Here is a 15556-nt window from a genome sequence, read left to right on the forward strand (position 1 = left end):
AACTGGAAGAGGTTCCCTGGGCCTCCACCTAAATGCTCCCCTGTGCAAGAGGGGAAAGGTCCCTTCTTGTAGAAATCCAGCATGTCAGGGAGAAGCGGCCAAGTGTCTGTTTTCAGAGGGCAGGGCTTCTTTCTCAGCACAGTTTGGTTCAGGCCTGCCCTATCTCCTGCCCCCCACCTAACTTTGCTCATTCCCCGTGCACCACCGGCTCCGAGTTCTGCAAGATCCAGCGGGTGATGCCTGCATCCCTTCATCTGGCTTGGTCTGGGGGCAAGGGCACCTCGCCCACTACACAAGCCCTGGGGGTGACTCAGCCAAGCAGTGAGCGGTGCCCCTGTAAGCCTTCCCTGTCATGGCACTGTGCCCGGGCGTGGGGCTGACTAGGACCCAGTTATCCTAAAGCAGGGGTGCCCAAACGTTTTTCAAAGAGGGCTAGATTTGATTACGTGAACATGAGTGAGGGCAGACCAAAATTGTTGAGTTTTTTTAGGGTTGCAGTTGTTGACCCCGAAGTTGTTGAGCTTTTTTTAGAATTTGACCCCAAGAAATAAACTGCCACTGGGTCCGGATTGAGCCCCCAAAATGGACTTTAATTAGAAGCAGCCCATGTTGACCCCACTCTCGGGCGCAAATATCTCTGAATGATTTATTCTCACGCACCCCCCCCCCCCCCGCTAATTCAGGCCTCAGGCCGGCTCTCCCGGCTTCTCTTCATCCCCCTGGCTTGGCCCCCTCTGCCTAAAGCTTGCTTCCATTTCTCAGCACAGGCCCACAGGAAGTCCACTTGGGGGGCTGGGAAGGCGGGGGCAGAGCTCAATCACAGAATGGCCTCGAGGGGCATCTAGTCCAACCTGCTGCACTGGCTTTGCTTTCCGTAGGGCGGAGCGAGGGCGGGCTCCTGCCGACGAGGCTCGTTCTCCCCGGAGGGTAAATCTGGATCAAATGGGGGGGGGGGGCGGGCAGAATTCTGACTGCCACTGATGCCCTATAGACCCCCCCCCCAGCCGACCAAGTCCTCCGGGCGCGCGCCCTGCTGCGTCTTTCCGGTCCCCCCATCCTGCTCCGGAGCGTCGTGCTTGTGGGAAGCCGGCCCTTCCCCGGGCGCCGCGCCGCCTCCCGAGGGCTCTCGGAGGGACTCGCGAGCGACGGCGCGGCGGCTCCGGGGCGCGCTCAGCCCGGCGGCCGCGCGCCCCCGCTGCAGCTGCCCGGCGTGGAGCGCGAGGCGGAGTGGCAGGCCGGCCGGCCGGGCGCAGCGGAGCGGGCCGGGCTTGGAGGCGCCGGCGGGGAGCAGCCGCCCAGGTAGGGCCGGGCGGGCGGGGGCGGGAAGGCGGGAGAGCCGTCGGGCCTCCTGGAAGGAAGCGAGGCGGCGGCGGCGGCGGCGGCGGCGGCGGAGGGGGATGCAGCCCCTTCCCCAGCAACAGGCGCTCCTCGACGTGAGGCCACAACTCGGGGCTCGGACAGGGCCTGGAAGCAGCGGCTCCGGCTCTTTGGACCGGAGAAGCGGACTTAGCAAGCGGCCTAGAGGAGAAAAGCCCCGGCGCGGCGAGAGCGGGGAGCGCGGTGCCGCCTTGTCCAGGCCTCGCTTTGTGCCGTCCGCTGCCGGGAGCAGGACGCGGTGCTGCGGTCAGGTTCCCAGGGACCTCCGTGGGGAATCTGCGTCCCTGCGACTTGGCGCGGCCTCGCCTTGCTCCCCCGGTCGAGCAACGCAGGTCGGGCGCTCCTTTCTCCTGCTCTTCTTAAACGGCGCGATCCTGAGCGGCGTCGCCACGCTTCAAAGGGGGCGCTCGCCGGAGGAGAGGCGACGGCGCAGCCGCGGGGAGGAAAGGGCCGCCTGCCCGCTGCCCTCGTGCCTGCTGGGAGGCGTCCCAGGGATGAAGGGTGCTGGCCGAAGTGGGCCTCCTGTGGCCTCCTTCGGTTGCTGCAGGGCTCTTCTGGTCTTCCAGATGCTCCCTGCCATTTGTTCCGACCGAGGACCCTCTTGCCTCCTTTGAGCGCCTCCCCCTTCCCCTTGCAAAGACTTGGTCTGTTCTCTCCCTGCGCACAGATGGTTGTGCACAGATGCGGCGTCTCGTGCGCTCCAATGCACGCGGTGTGATGGGGAGGGAGAGGAGAGACAGAACTCCTGGGTCCTGCTCCTGACTCGTCTTGAGCAAGTCTGTGCTGCGGACGTGAAAGGGGAGCTCTCCCCTTGTGCTGGGGGTGAGCGCACACACGCACACACTTTTCTTCAGTAACGGTTTCTAATCTGTGTGGAACCTCTGTGAATTGTGCACTGAGGGGGTCACAGCTGGGCACAATCTGCCCTGATCCAGACTCGCCCAATATCATCAACATGGTGCTTGCTTGCTTGCTTGCTTGCTTGCATGCTTGCCTCCCTAAGTCCCACTGTGTTCCCCAGGCCGTTCTTGGAATTGTGACCTCTGTCACATGCAGACACCTTCCAGGAGCCACAGGTGAGAGCTGAGAGCAGGGGGGGGGGCAAAAGTGGACAATAACCCCCAAAAGGAGCAGGACGTGCCCCTCCCCGTACAGCCCATAACCCCTCTCCTGCAGTATATCAGTCATCCTGAACTGCCTGCCACAAGCCTCTTGGTGATTGTGGTTTTTCTGCAATTAGAATAACTTGAACTAGGAAGTCATCAGACCCTCTGGTCGAGTTTGAATTGCTGATGTTCATGAGTCCTGGTGGCTTCCCTTCTTCATTTAAGACTGAATTTTGAAGGTGCATGTGTGAGAGTCCCTGTGAATCCCTGTGACTTATAAAGAGCTGCAAGACAGTCCTGTGAGGCATGCAAATTGTGAATTAGGGCACAGATGGTTCCCTCCAAGTTTCATTTTAAGATGCCTTGATAAAGATATTTATGGCTGCTTTTTTATTCTGCATCTATACATACCTTCCAACCTACCTACCCACCCCCACACATTCTAACTGAAGGCTGGAACAGATGTTTGGTTTCCTGTTCCCCAGTGGAGAATATTTGTGCCTTCTGGCCTTTTGGTAGATGCTGCTGCTGTCACTGTTCTTGCTCAGGGTCTTCATTTCCTGCCTCTTTGACGGCCTTACCTGGCCAAGTGCTTCCTCTGGCTTCCTTTCCACATCCAGTGGTCCTGGACTAGCACCTTCCAGTGTTGAGGGCTGCCAACCTGCTCTAATGGTGAGAAGATGGCCTTGGGTTTGTTTCTCATTTGGCAACTTGTCCAGCTTTCCAGGTTATTTTGGCAGCTTCCTTTGGAAACTGATTCAGCTGAAACGAGCAAGCACTTCTCTTCCAGGAGAGCTTGTTGACTCCAAGCCTGAGTGTTACTGTTGGTGATAAGAAGCTGCATTTGGTGTGCAAAGAGCTGTTCAGGATGCTGTGTGTGGCTTCCTCAGAGCTACTGCTCTGGTGGAGATTGGGAGAGCCCATGGCGGAGTTGGGGCCGGGGAACCCTCCAGAGCCCTCACTGCAGATTGCCTGAGTTGTGTCTGATCTCCAAGGAAGTGCCGTGAGCAGCCTTCCTTTGCCCCCTTAGGCTTTTGCTACAGAGACGGCCTCTTCTCCTCTGATTCCTGTCACCTCCTCCCTGAGATGCTTTGTGGCTTTTTTCTTTGGATCACTAGCTGTCAACACCCCAGCATCGTTTTTTGCTCGCTAATCGCTTCTGTTGCTTGGGTGTCCCATTGCTGAGAAGTCCCCTTTTAATTTGTAAGCCTGGAAAGAGACAGGCCTGTCTGGATGAAGCTGTGTTTGGTATTTAGAAGCAGGGGAGAGCGAGGGCTTGAGTGGATCCATCCGGTGAGGTATTTCCATGGCTGGTTTGTGCTCCTCGCAGTCTGGAGGACTTGTTGTTTAGTTGTTCAGTCATGTCCGACTCTTCGTGACCCCCTGGACCAGAGCACGCCAGGCCCTCCTGTCTTCCACTGCCTCCCTCATTCTGGTAGCTTCGAGAACACTGTCTAACCATCTCGTCCTCTGTCGTCCCCTTCTCCTTGTGCCCTCCATCTTTCCCAACATCAGGGTCTTTTCCAGGGAGTCTTCTCTTCTCATGAGGTGGCCAAAGTCTTGGAGCCTCAGCTTCACGATCTGTCCTTCCAGGGAGCACTCAGGGCTGATTTCCTTAAGAATGGATGCGTTTGATCTTCTTGCAGTCTATGGGACTCTCAAGAGTCTCCTCCAGCACCAGAATTCAAAAGCGTCAATTCTTCGGCGATCAGCCTTCTTTATGGTCCAGCTCTCACTTCCAGACATCACTACTGGGAAAACCAGAGCTTTTACTATATGGACCTTTGTTGGCAAGGTGATGTCTCTACTTGCTTCTGCTTTTTGGGAAATCTTTTGGTGTGGTCTGGAGAAATGAGGCAATGCAGAGGCAAGCCTGATATAGGACCCCCGCAGTGGGCAGCTTTAGGGGGCTCCTCTGTACGGAAGCCGGCTTGCAGCTCTGGGGCCACAAAGGAGGAGGAGGCCATTTCCTGCTTGTTTGTACTTCATTCTGCCTTAGAATAATAGAATTGTAGAATTGGGAGGGACTGCAAGAGTCATCTAGTCCACTTTCTACAATGCAGAAATCACAGCTAAAGCATCCAAATCAGGGGGGCATTCTGCTTTGCATGCAGGAGATCCCAGGTTCAATCCTGATGGTGAGATTTCCAGTGCTGAAAACCAGCAGAGCTGCTGCCGGTCAGTTTTGGCAGTGCTGAGCAAGATGGACTTGGAATAAGGCCACTTCCGTTATTCCTAAGAGCCATGGGCAACACCAGTGAACCTCACCCAGGTCTGGCAGCTGGTGGGGGAGAGGGATAAAGGAGACCACAGTGGTGGACACCATCTGAGTGAGGGTCTCCCTAGACCAGTTCAGCCCCCACTGATGGGGGATATCTCAGGTGGCCAAGGAACCAAGGAGTGGGGAGAACACCAGCTCCTTCCTGGTTCAGAACCAAGACCCACTTTGCCCAGTACTTGCCTTGGCAGAAATCACGGTGGGCCAAAGGAAGATGGCTTGCTTTGTTGTTGGTTCGCCATGAAGTTTTAAGCTCTCCCTGAATGGGGAGGCTCTTGTTTCAGCTGACATCAGCACTGGCTGACCTGCTTGCCCCATGAATTTGTCTTGCACTTTTTAAAGACCTCTATGCTTTTGTTGGGTGGCGCTGTGGGTTAAACCACAGAGCCTAGGACTTGCCGATCAGAAGGTTGGCAGTTTGAATCCCCACGATGGGATGAGCTCCCGTTGCTCGGTCCCTGCTCCTGCCAACCTAGCAGCTCGAAAGCACGCCAAAGTGCAAGTAGATAAATAGGTACCGCTCCGGCGGGAAGGTAAACGGTGTTTCCGTGCGCTGCTCTGGTTCGCCTGAAGCGGCTTAGTCATGCTGGCCACATGACCCGGAAGCTGTACGCCGGCTCCCTTGACCTATGCTTTTGTCCAAGTATTGTGTCTTTTAAAAAAATGTATTCTGAAAAATAAGAATCATAGAATCATAGAGTTGGAAGAGACCACAAGGGCCACCGAGTCCAACCCCCTGCCAAGCAGGAAACACCATCAGAGCACTCCTGACATATGGTTGTCAAGCCTCTGCTTAAAGACCTCCAAAGAAGGAGACTCCACCACACTCCTTGGCAGCAAATTCCACTGTCGAACAGCTCTTACTGTCAGGAAGTTCTACTGTCAGGAAGAAGTCTGGGAAGAGACCAGCAAGTGTTTGCAAGAAAAGTGTCTTGGAAGTGGGGGAGATGGAAACAGACTAGATTTCATATTGACTCAATATCTCTTTCAAATCTCCGCTTAGAGCAACAGTGAAGGCATCACATCAGGTGAAAGTGCTGCAAAGAAGGGGAGGGGAGGGATGGGATGGATGGCTCAGCTGAGAACATCAATTTGACTTTTGGCCATGACTGCCTAAGCTTTATGGGAGGCTATTTTTAAAGTGTTTATTTGCAGTTTACCTCTTCTCACAAAACAAATACAGTGGTACCCCAGGTTAAGTACTTAATTCATTCCAGAGGTCCATTCTTAACCTGAAACGGTTCTTAACCTGAAGCACCACTTTAGCTAATGGGGCCTCCTGCTGCTGCCATGCCACCGCTGCACGATTTCTGTTCTCATCCTGAAGAAAAGTTCTTAACCCGAGGTACTATTTCTGGGTTAGTGGAGTCTGTAACCTGAAGCGTATGTCACCTGAAGCGTATGTACCGCTGTACTTCAGCATGGCAGTTTCCCAAAGTGTTGCCCTGCTAGCCATGACAAAGAGCTCTGAGTTACTTGTGAACCTCACCCTGTTTTTTCTCTGAGAGGCTTTGATCCCCAGCCTGGTCTACCGGGAGCAAGTGGGACCTGGATGCTGTGCATGGGGCAGCTTCCTTTTCTTCATGGGCCAAGTGGAGATGTTGGTTAATGGTCTACCTCACCTGGTTGTTGGAAGGGCAAATGTGATAGAGATTGCAAGCTCTCCTTTCAGCGTAGTGCTTGCAAACTGTTGCTCAGAATCCTTTCTCCACTGCTAAAGCAAAAACCAACCATTTTGCAACCCAGGCTTTGGCACCCAATCCCAAATGGCAAAGAGTCTCCTTCCTTCACAGAGCACAAAGTACCAATTCAATGGTGTCCCTCAAGGGTCTCCCCTTGGGTGACTTCTCTGAATCCGTGAGCCATCTAGCACCCAGCCATGCCTTTGGGCCCCCACTCTCAGGAGCATCTCTCCCACCATCACCTGAGCAGAGGCCCCAAAGACCCCTTAGAGGTGCTGCTTCCACTGTTCCATCCACCCCACTCGTACCGTTTTGGGAATAGGCAGCTGCCAGTCTCTGTGTGGGAGGAGGGCAGAGACACCTCCTTTCTCAGCCTTTGAAACAGGAGGTGCCAGTTTCCAGCATGCAAAAGATGCAGGAGTCCCCGTGGGACACAGAGCGCCTGCGCCTGCATGCAGGTGCCCATCTGGCCCACAGCTGTACCCCCAGCAGGCAGGCCGGCAGGCCACAGCCATGCCTGTGGCTCTGGAACAGGACCAATGAACTTACTTTCTTTTCTCAAGGGGGACTTAGCTGCTCCCCAAAATCCACCTTTCGCCGGGCTTCTGCCCCTCTTAAGTCCGGGCCCTGGATTCCCACTGTCTTGGCATGTGGGGTCCTTAGTCTCAGGATGCCAACCCTCCCCCCTCACTAAGGACTTTCTTGTTAGAATTCCTGCTTCATGATTGCAGTCATGGGATTGTTGTCTATCACATGACGGTGTATGTTTTGACTCCACAGTGTGGGAAGTGACGGAGACAGGATGTTTGTGTTACTGTGTTCCAGTGCTCCGTGTGTGTTTATATGTAAATAAGGTAAAGGTAAAGGGACCCCTGAAGGGACGCGGGTGGCGCTGTGGGTAAAAGCCTCAGTGCCTAGGGCTTGCCGATCGAAAGGTCGGCGGTTCGAATCCCCGCGGCAGGGTGCGCTCCCGTTGTTCGGTCCCAGCGCCTGCCAACCTAGCAGTTCGAAAGCACTCCCGGGTGCAAGTAGATAAATAGGGACCGCTTACTAGCGGGAAGGTAAACGGCGTTTCTGTGTGCGGCTCTGGCTCGCCAGAGCAGCGATGTCACGCTGGCCACGTGACCTAGAAGTGTCTCCGGACAGCGCTGGCCCCCGGCCTCTTGAGTGAGATGGGCGCACAACCCTAGAGTCTGTCAAGACTGGCCCGTACAGGCAGGGGTACCTTTACCTTTACCTTAAAGGGACCCCTGACCATTGGTCCAGTCGTGACCGACTCTGGGGTTACGGCGCTCATCTCGCTTTATTGGCTGAGGAAGCCGGCGTACAGCTTCTGGATCATGTGGCCAGCATGACTAAGCTGCTTCTGGCGAACCAGAGCAGCGCACAGAAACGTCATTTACCTTCCTGCTAGAGCGGTACCTATGTATCTACTTGCACTTTGACGTGCTTTCGAACTGCTAGGTTGTTGTTTTTTTAATGATATTTATTCCAATTTTAACAAATACAGAAAAAATTGAAAAAGACAAAATGCAATAAAAAAAAATAAAAGAAAGAAGCAAGGATAGAGAAATTTTTTTAAAAAAATACACCACACCTCCACACCCCAACAGAAGAAAAAACAAAAACATTTAAAAAAGAAACAATTCCATTTTTCCCAATTCCATCCTTCAATAACTTGTTTCCTCGACCTCCTCCCACCTCCCTTTTTGTATTCCAGTTAATAATTAAGTCAGCAAATTCTTTCCATCTTTCACTGCTTACTCACTTATTTACCTTAATCCATTTAAACCTTATCCTCCCATCTATAAGTATAGATAATCTTTGATCTTTTTACAAAACGGAAGGCGGACTTCCTGTTTAGACCTTCACGTTCAAATGCCAAATTCAAATGTTTAGTAGTCCAATTTTCTATTTACTTATGAATATTTGCTTAAAGTCCAAATGTCCACAGGAAAAGTCGGCACTTTCTGGCAACAGCTATGCGGCTTCACTCCTTGAAAGCAGCGGTTGATTCTATGTACCGCGCCGCTCACCCCACGTCGCTCCGGAGTACCGAAACTGGGTCTTCCCGCAAGTAGGGGAGGTGCAAAAGGTACCTGCCGAATCCCAAGCCCACGGTCTTCTTCTGTCCGTGGTTTTTTGCGGGTCTCCGCCTCGCCGTGGCGGTCAGACCCTTCTTTCCAAGGAGCAGATTCCTCCGAGACAGAGTAAATCCGCCATTACCAGAAGCGCCAACCCGGAAGTCTCTCGAACTGCTAGGTTGGCAGGAGCAGGGACCGAGCAACAGGAGTTCACCCTGTCGCGGGGATTCGAACCGCCGACCTTCTGATCGGCAAGTCCTAGGCTCTGTGGTTTAACCCACAGCGCCACCCACGTCCCTGTAAATAAAGTAGATTAGCCAAAATGCTGAGTTGCTCAGGTCTGTTACGCAGACTGCAAGAACTCTGCGGATCCCTAAGTGTGCCAATGTCTGTTGGCATCAGTCGTTGTGATGTTTGGGCAGAAGAAAGCTTTTGAAGCTCCCGAACAATCAACCAGGAGGGAGGGAACATGCCAGTCAGGCATGTGTCTCTGCCAGGGTCCTACTCGAGAGTAGAATGAGCTCCTCACACTTCTGCCCTCCTGCCCTCCCTTTGCCCAACAGCCAGGCCTCTAGCCTGCACCGGCACAGCCTCCCCCACTGCCTTCTCTCCGCCTTTCTGTTCTGATCACATCAGTGCACTTTAAAAGCACTTCCTTTGGGGCCCCACAAAGACGCCCCCCCAGGCCTGAGGAGAGCAGCTCTCCCACGCTGGAACACTGCCTGTCAAGTTGCATTTCTTACAGATTCCAGCAAGGTGAAAGGGCAGGCAGGCAGGCAGATCAGCTCCTTTGCAGGAGCCGGAGGTGGGCAGAGGGGCTCCTGCCCCCTCTCACAGAGCATGGGTCCTGCCACCACATCTCCTCTCTCGGCAGTTTGTGGCAGCAGGTACAGGGAAGAGGTCCTGGGTCTGCTGCCAAACAAGCATCCCCTTTCTTTTCCTTCCTTCCTTCCCTGCCACACTGAGCCTGTCAAGCTGACGCCCACCTGAAGAAAGGCTTCTGAAAAATCAGATATACTTTCTGTCACTGGATGATGCTATTCTGGTCTCCATTTCCCCTTCCATGTTCCCCTCGCAGGCTGAGGGATGGCAGGGGGCGGGTTCCTCCTCCTCCTACCCGGAGTCAAGTCTTTGCAGGACCAGAACCAGCTAGCATTACGCCAAGCAGTTTGGAGCAGCCCAGAGATGTTCATGATGAGCAGCCCTTGGGGGCAGGCTGAGTCAGGCAAGAGCCTTGACTCCTGAAAGACCAGCAAAGCTTTGGGAGGGCATCACTTCAGGGGCTTGAATTGCAAGACTGAAGTCCCATCATCCGCTGCCTGAATCAGGATAGCAGGTTTTATTCCAGTTTTTGGGTGTTAATTAGCTAGATGGTTTGTGAATGGTGACAGATTGTATTTTTTGTATGTCAGTTCCTTTTAATTTCTTCCTCCATTCTACACCTAGGTGTATACACCCTGGAATCCTTTGCACTCCCAAGTATTTTACATTTATTTGCAGTAACTAAATGTATGAAACAAATACTTGCCAGCTGTCAGAAAACCTTCATCCCCCGCCAAAAGCTGATTTGTTAAACTGGTTGGTCTTTTAGGTACTGCTGTGGAAATGTCAGCATTGCTCTGGCTTATCTGGTCAGCGCTGAGGATGTGCAGGGGGTGCTGAGACTGGGGTGGGGGGCCCTGCAGGTGCCCCATGGCCCCATGGTTGGGAGGGAGCCTCCGTGGCTCCTGGTGCTTTTGCTGCAATAGACCAACATGGCTACACCTCTGGAAAATGGTGGGTGTGAACTCTGGGAGGTTCACTTCATTCACTGCAAGGCAATAGTGTCCCCCTCCCCAAGGCCTGTGCGATTCCTTGGGAGAGGCAGTTCAGCTGCCATCTTTCCAGTGATGGAGGGGACTTGAGCAGTGGCCTTAGGACTGGCCCAACCACTCCAAGGGGTAGTCCAAAGAGCCAGCCCACCTGTCCAGCCCATTCATCTCCTTGGCTGGACCCCTGAATCAGGTCTTTCTGATGCAAAGCCCACCTGGGACTTGCTGGGGGGGAAGCACAGCTGAAGCAGACATTTTCTGGCAGGGCGGCAGTGGAAGGAGAGTCCAGAGTCGGTATCAGAGATCCTCCCCATAAAGCAATTAGGCTTGGATTCCCTAAGGGAGATGGGGAGGGATGTTGGTGTGTGTGTGTGTGTGTGTGTGTTATGAGGCAGAAGCCATGGCTCTGTGATTCATTGTGATGCCTCTTACTCCACCTTTGATTGCAGGCTGGGTATTAACTGCCACCTCCAGATGAATGTTCCCAGAGGAAGCGGTGGCAGGAGAGACAGTTTTCAGGTGGGAGCTGAAATGTGGAAAGCAGGCAGGGAACCAGCGGTGCCTCTTTGAAGCACTGGAAGCAAGAGGTAGAAAATGGAGCTGAGCAAGACAAGCCGAGCCACAGGCCTTGGCAGTGGTGGGCTTCCAAGGGCTCAGGCAGTCCTTGGGTCGTGATGCATCCAGGTGCCTCTCGCAGGTGTGTGCAATGTGTGTGGAGCTGTGACTATTGTGGCCATGATCTGCGTAGTCCTCTGCCTCCCCACAACCCCCCCCCCCCAAATGCTCTGACTGGTGGCTCAGACCTTTATCTGAGGAGATGGTGGAGCCAGGAGAGGCCGATCCCCGAGGGTCTTCTGTGGGGTCAGCTGCTGTCCTCTGAGGGGCTTGGCTGTGATATCTGCCATGGTTTCAGCAACTGCCCTTTTCTCCCTTTCTTTTTTGTAATTGACTTTATAGTTACCCATGCCTTGTGGTTGCTGCTTGTCTTTTTTTACTCTATAAGTCTCTTTGGATCAGCGATCCTCAGAAACAACCTAGAAATGGCTTGGAGAAAGAAATGGGGACAGCTTGAGCTTGGTGGGAGCAGCCCAAACCTTCTCCCATCTTGCTCTTGGAGTTGCAAAACATCCATGGAGGCACAGCTGCCGGCAGGCCTGTGGAAAAGCACGCTGCCTCGAGTATCAGGAGCTGTAAACTGCTTGCTTATGGATGCTCCTCCTGGCTCTCCTCTGGGCTCCCTGCCTCACTTGGAGACGGCAGCTAGCAGGCCACCAGCAGCCAATGTTCTTTGGGGACAAGAAAAGCAGGGGAAGAAACTGCTCCCCGCCATCCCACCATGGCTGCCAGGAAATTGCAAGGATGGCTTGGGACACCAGGAGTGGCTCCTCTTACTTGAAGAGAGACCTGGAAATCCAGAATGTGTTTTTGCACCCTGTTCCCTCAGTAATAATTCCCAGGTCAGGGCTTAGAGCACTTGCTGTGGGGGTAGCAGGAAAGCAGTTTGTGGGGTGGGCCGAATGAGGCTTGCTGTGGGGATGTGTGAACCATTCATTGTCTCAGGCCAGCTCTCTGCCTCCAGGGATTAGGCTTATTCTGGATGGCTGAGACTGGCCATTTGACCTGGGGTGGGCTTTCGGAGACTGGGCCCTGCTGAGTTGTGGGCCTTGGCTGCTGTTGAGTTGCAGTGCTGGGTGTGGGGTGGGCAGGACTCCCTAACCACGGGCGTTTGCAAGGGGAGGACAAAGGCTGCTTCTTTTCACTAACATCCGATGTGTGCAAGGCTGCGCCAGGACCTTTGCCCTGACCTGGATTTGCTGCGCTCCTTTTTGGCTTTTGATGCAGGATCAGGTCAGTGCAGTGAGAGCAGAATCTTGCACTGCAGGAAGAGGAAAAAGGTGGAACCTGGGCAAGAGGCTTGGCCCCCAGTGGCTGCACACCCAAGGCCCAAACTGCAGAGTTTAACAGTTAGACTGGCTGGGACTTCTTGAAGACCCCGCCCCGCCCCGTGGCAGGAGACCCTTGCCAGGGTCCCGCAATTCTGTGGTGCCTTTAGCGTGAGCTAATGATCAATAATCTTTTTGAGCCTGCAGAGTATTCAGTGTTGCAGGCAAAGTTAGTAAATGTGCCACACTTAATCTGCTGTTTCCTTGACTCAAGCAACAGTAACCAGCTGCCTGGTTCTTGTCTTCCGGGTGGTCATAAAGGCCAGGGAGTCCAACTCTAGGGCCTAGGCATAATTTGTACTGCTTTATGTAAAATCACTGCTTTGAGAGTGTAGTTGAACAGCATCTAGAGGACCACAGAGCCATTCCTCCCCCCTTGCTCCAATTAGTTTTTACTGGAGTTCATGAAATTTTGGCATGTTTGCTTTCTACCTTTGGAGACTTTGCAGTCAAAAGGTGGGTGATAAATTTTATTTTAGTAGTCAAGAAGAGCATTCCAGAAGGAAATGGAGCACAGAAGCTGCTGAGCTTGGCTCCCAAATTCACCCCCTCCTAAGTACATCCCTTTCTGCCCCTTGGACCCCCTCCTTGCAAGTTGATGGCTCTGTTGGGGGAGGCTCTTCTCCTGACCAGAGGTACCTGCTGAGGCTATATCAGCCATCGCCTATATATGTGTTCTCCAGCACAGATAACAATTCTTAGGGAAACTGGCAACATTTTGTTGCATTCTGGGAATGAGAAGCAAACCTCTCTTTAAAGGTGCCCTTGGGCTGCCAAATGTATTTTGGAATGCTTAGCATTAAATATACCCTCCTCCCCTCCCAGAACTATCACCCAGTGAAGAATCTCTGAGTGTTGCTTTCCTGGGGGGTGGCCAGCTGACTCCTCTGGGACGTCCTGGCATCCGCTTCTGTGGGCGAAAACTATGCAGTGCATGTAGTTCCAACCTTAGGGGCTCCCAAACACAACTTTCTGGAAACATTGCTGGTCACAGCTGGGAGATGTCAGCCAGTAGCCACCTCTAGCTCTGGGTAGGGAGGCCCTTTTGACCCCACATCCTGGAAGGATGTGCTTGCCCACAAAGGAAAGTAGCCATGGGGCTTGGCTGAGCTGGGGAACATGGCCTGCCAGGGCCAAGATCTCCGTCCAGGTCTCTCAAAGTGGCTACCTTTGTGTTGTCTGCTTCCATCACTCCAGAAGTACCAAGGTGGCATCTGCCTGGAAGGCTTTGTGGTTTTGTGTGTGTGAAGTCTTGCAGCAAGCGGAAAGGAGAGTGCTCAGTGTCCTACTCTTGGTCAGTAAGGCACAGCTTCTCTGAGAGGCACATGAGCACACACACACACCCTTCCATTAAAGCAGCAACTCAGAAGCAGTGTCTTAAATTGGCTGGGCACTCCTGTCAGAGAGGACCCCACCACTAGCTCTTGCTTAAACCTTCCTCTGTTTCCCCCTTTCTGTAATGTGGGTCAGGGTTATGTTACCCCCATATTGCAGAGGGAAGGGCTGAACCCACAGCCACCTAGCGACAGAACCAAGATCAGAACTGGGGGCTTCCTGATGTAGCAGAGCAGAGAAAAACTTAAGGAAGCATTTTTGTAAAAAGCACATGCCTAATTTGAAGGGCTGTTGTGTCTTTGCAGGTTTTCAAAACCCAGCGACAAGTAGGCCACTGGAAGCCTAGTTCTCCTCCCCACCCTTCAAACATCCTGATCAATATGGATCTCTGGTGCCTCAGTGATGGTTCCAGTTTGAAGCTGCAGAGCTTTCTTATCAGAGTGGTGGTGGGAAGAAGCAGTGCCTGGATCCCTCACTCCCAAAAGGCTTGTCCTGATTTCAGTAAGCCTTTTCCCATGGCGCTGTCTCCAAAGCATAAATCTGAGGCTGGCTCTTGCATGGATTTATGCAAATCCTCCTCTAACTTCTCAGTCTGCTGCCTTTGTTCCTTACTGGATGTTGGCAGACATTGGCTGCCTCCCCCACCCCACCCCCAAGCATGGAAAATAAGCACAGAGTTGTCTTACTTTCCTTTGTTTTTATAGTGACTGGATAAATGATTGTGATGCATAGGAAAAAGAAAGGCACCCTCTCCTTCATCTGGCTTTAGGGCTCCTCTGTATGTGGTCAAGCGGATAAAAGGTTTGGTCAGTTCAGCGGTGAGTGTTTTCAGAAGACAGGTGTTGGATGCTCAGGCTGGCTTGCAAAGCAAATTCCTCCTCTCACATAAGTGGTGGAAGCTGATTGCATTTGCTATCGGGCAATTTGCACAATCCAGTTAGGGTGGCTAGAGGGGTGCATGTGGAGAAAGAGGCCCATGCGCCAAATACGTCTCCATGCGCCTGGGCTGGGGGTGGTACGTGATGAGCATGCTGATGGTGCTTCTTCCGCCCTTTGCTCTGGCTGGGCAAATCCTGCATGACAGGGAGGTGCAGAGCAGGCAGCTGTCTGCCTGAGAGCCCCTCTGCCTTAACTCATAATTCCATGCAGACTCCATTTCACAAGCCTGTCCATGGCTGCTTCAGCCCATTCGCTCCACGGAGCTCAACCTGCTTTGCTGACCTGGCAACACATTCCTATTTTATGTATCAGTTCCAGGCATGATAAACCTCCCAGGCAGAACATCTGTTCTCGCCTGCAGCTTGTAGAGTCATTTGAGGGCTTTGCTATCTTCCTTTTAGTGATGCGGGGGGGGGGGGGGCAGCTCACAGACCCTGAGAATGATACTTTGTGATGGCAAAGAGGCATGTATCTTTTGTGGCCCAGACGTGGAAGTGTCCTACATTCAAAACATCTCTGATTTCATTAAAAAAAAAAAAAAAAACAATTCAGAAATCTTCCCAACACATCTCTCCTTCCTTCCCTTCTGTCATCCTGCTTTCCTAAGATGAAAACTTCCACTTGGAGAATGCAACAAAAGGTGAGTCTTCCTGTGTGCCAATCCTGCACTTCCTTCCCTAAAAGGTGTTGAACCTCTCAAAGCGAAAAGTGTGCAACATCAGATTTCAAAGGGGACAGGAGGGAGAGAAATTGGAGGCTTCCATTGGGTGGAGCTGAAGGTCTGCCTGGTCCTTGAAGGCCTATGTTTCTCCAAGCATCCCCACCTGGGTGTGTTGGAGACAAGTTCAATGAACTGCCGGATTTTTATATTTTCAGTCAAGGTGGGCGCAGCCAATGCTCTTCCTCTGACCCAGCAGTTTTTGATGCTGCCTTTACTTGGCAAAGTCTCTTCTCATGATGATAAGAGGCCAGAAGCCTCCACCAGTTTGTTGTTTCTGCTT

The 15556-nt window shown here is 53.0% G+C and overlaps 1 protein-coding gene across 4 annotated transcripts in view; it reads left to right on the forward strand.

The window, feature by feature from the left end:
• Nucleotides 1–1184: 1184 nt before the first annotated feature.
• The window catches only part of LINGO3 (leucine rich repeat and Ig domain containing 3), a 39242-nt gene continuing 24870 nt past the window's right edge, over nt 1185–15556 (forward strand). The window contains exon 1 of one of the 4 annotated variants that reach the window (XM_083422066.1): nt 1185–1299. The gene's annotated coding sequence lies outside the window, so the exon portion shown is untranslated. Of the gene's footprint in view, nt 1328–1627; nt 1672–15087; nt 15196–15556 lie in introns of those variants that run through there. The other 3 variants (XM_083422068.1, XM_083422067.1, XM_083422069.1) reach the window with 3 other exon arrangements.

The sequence above is a fragment of the Podarcis tiliguerta genome (assembly GCF_965153285.1).
Source record: "Podarcis tiliguerta genome assembly, chromosome: 18".
NCBI classification, from domain to species: Eukaryota; Metazoa; Chordata; class Lepidosauria; order Squamata; family Lacertidae; genus Podarcis; species Podarcis tiliguerta.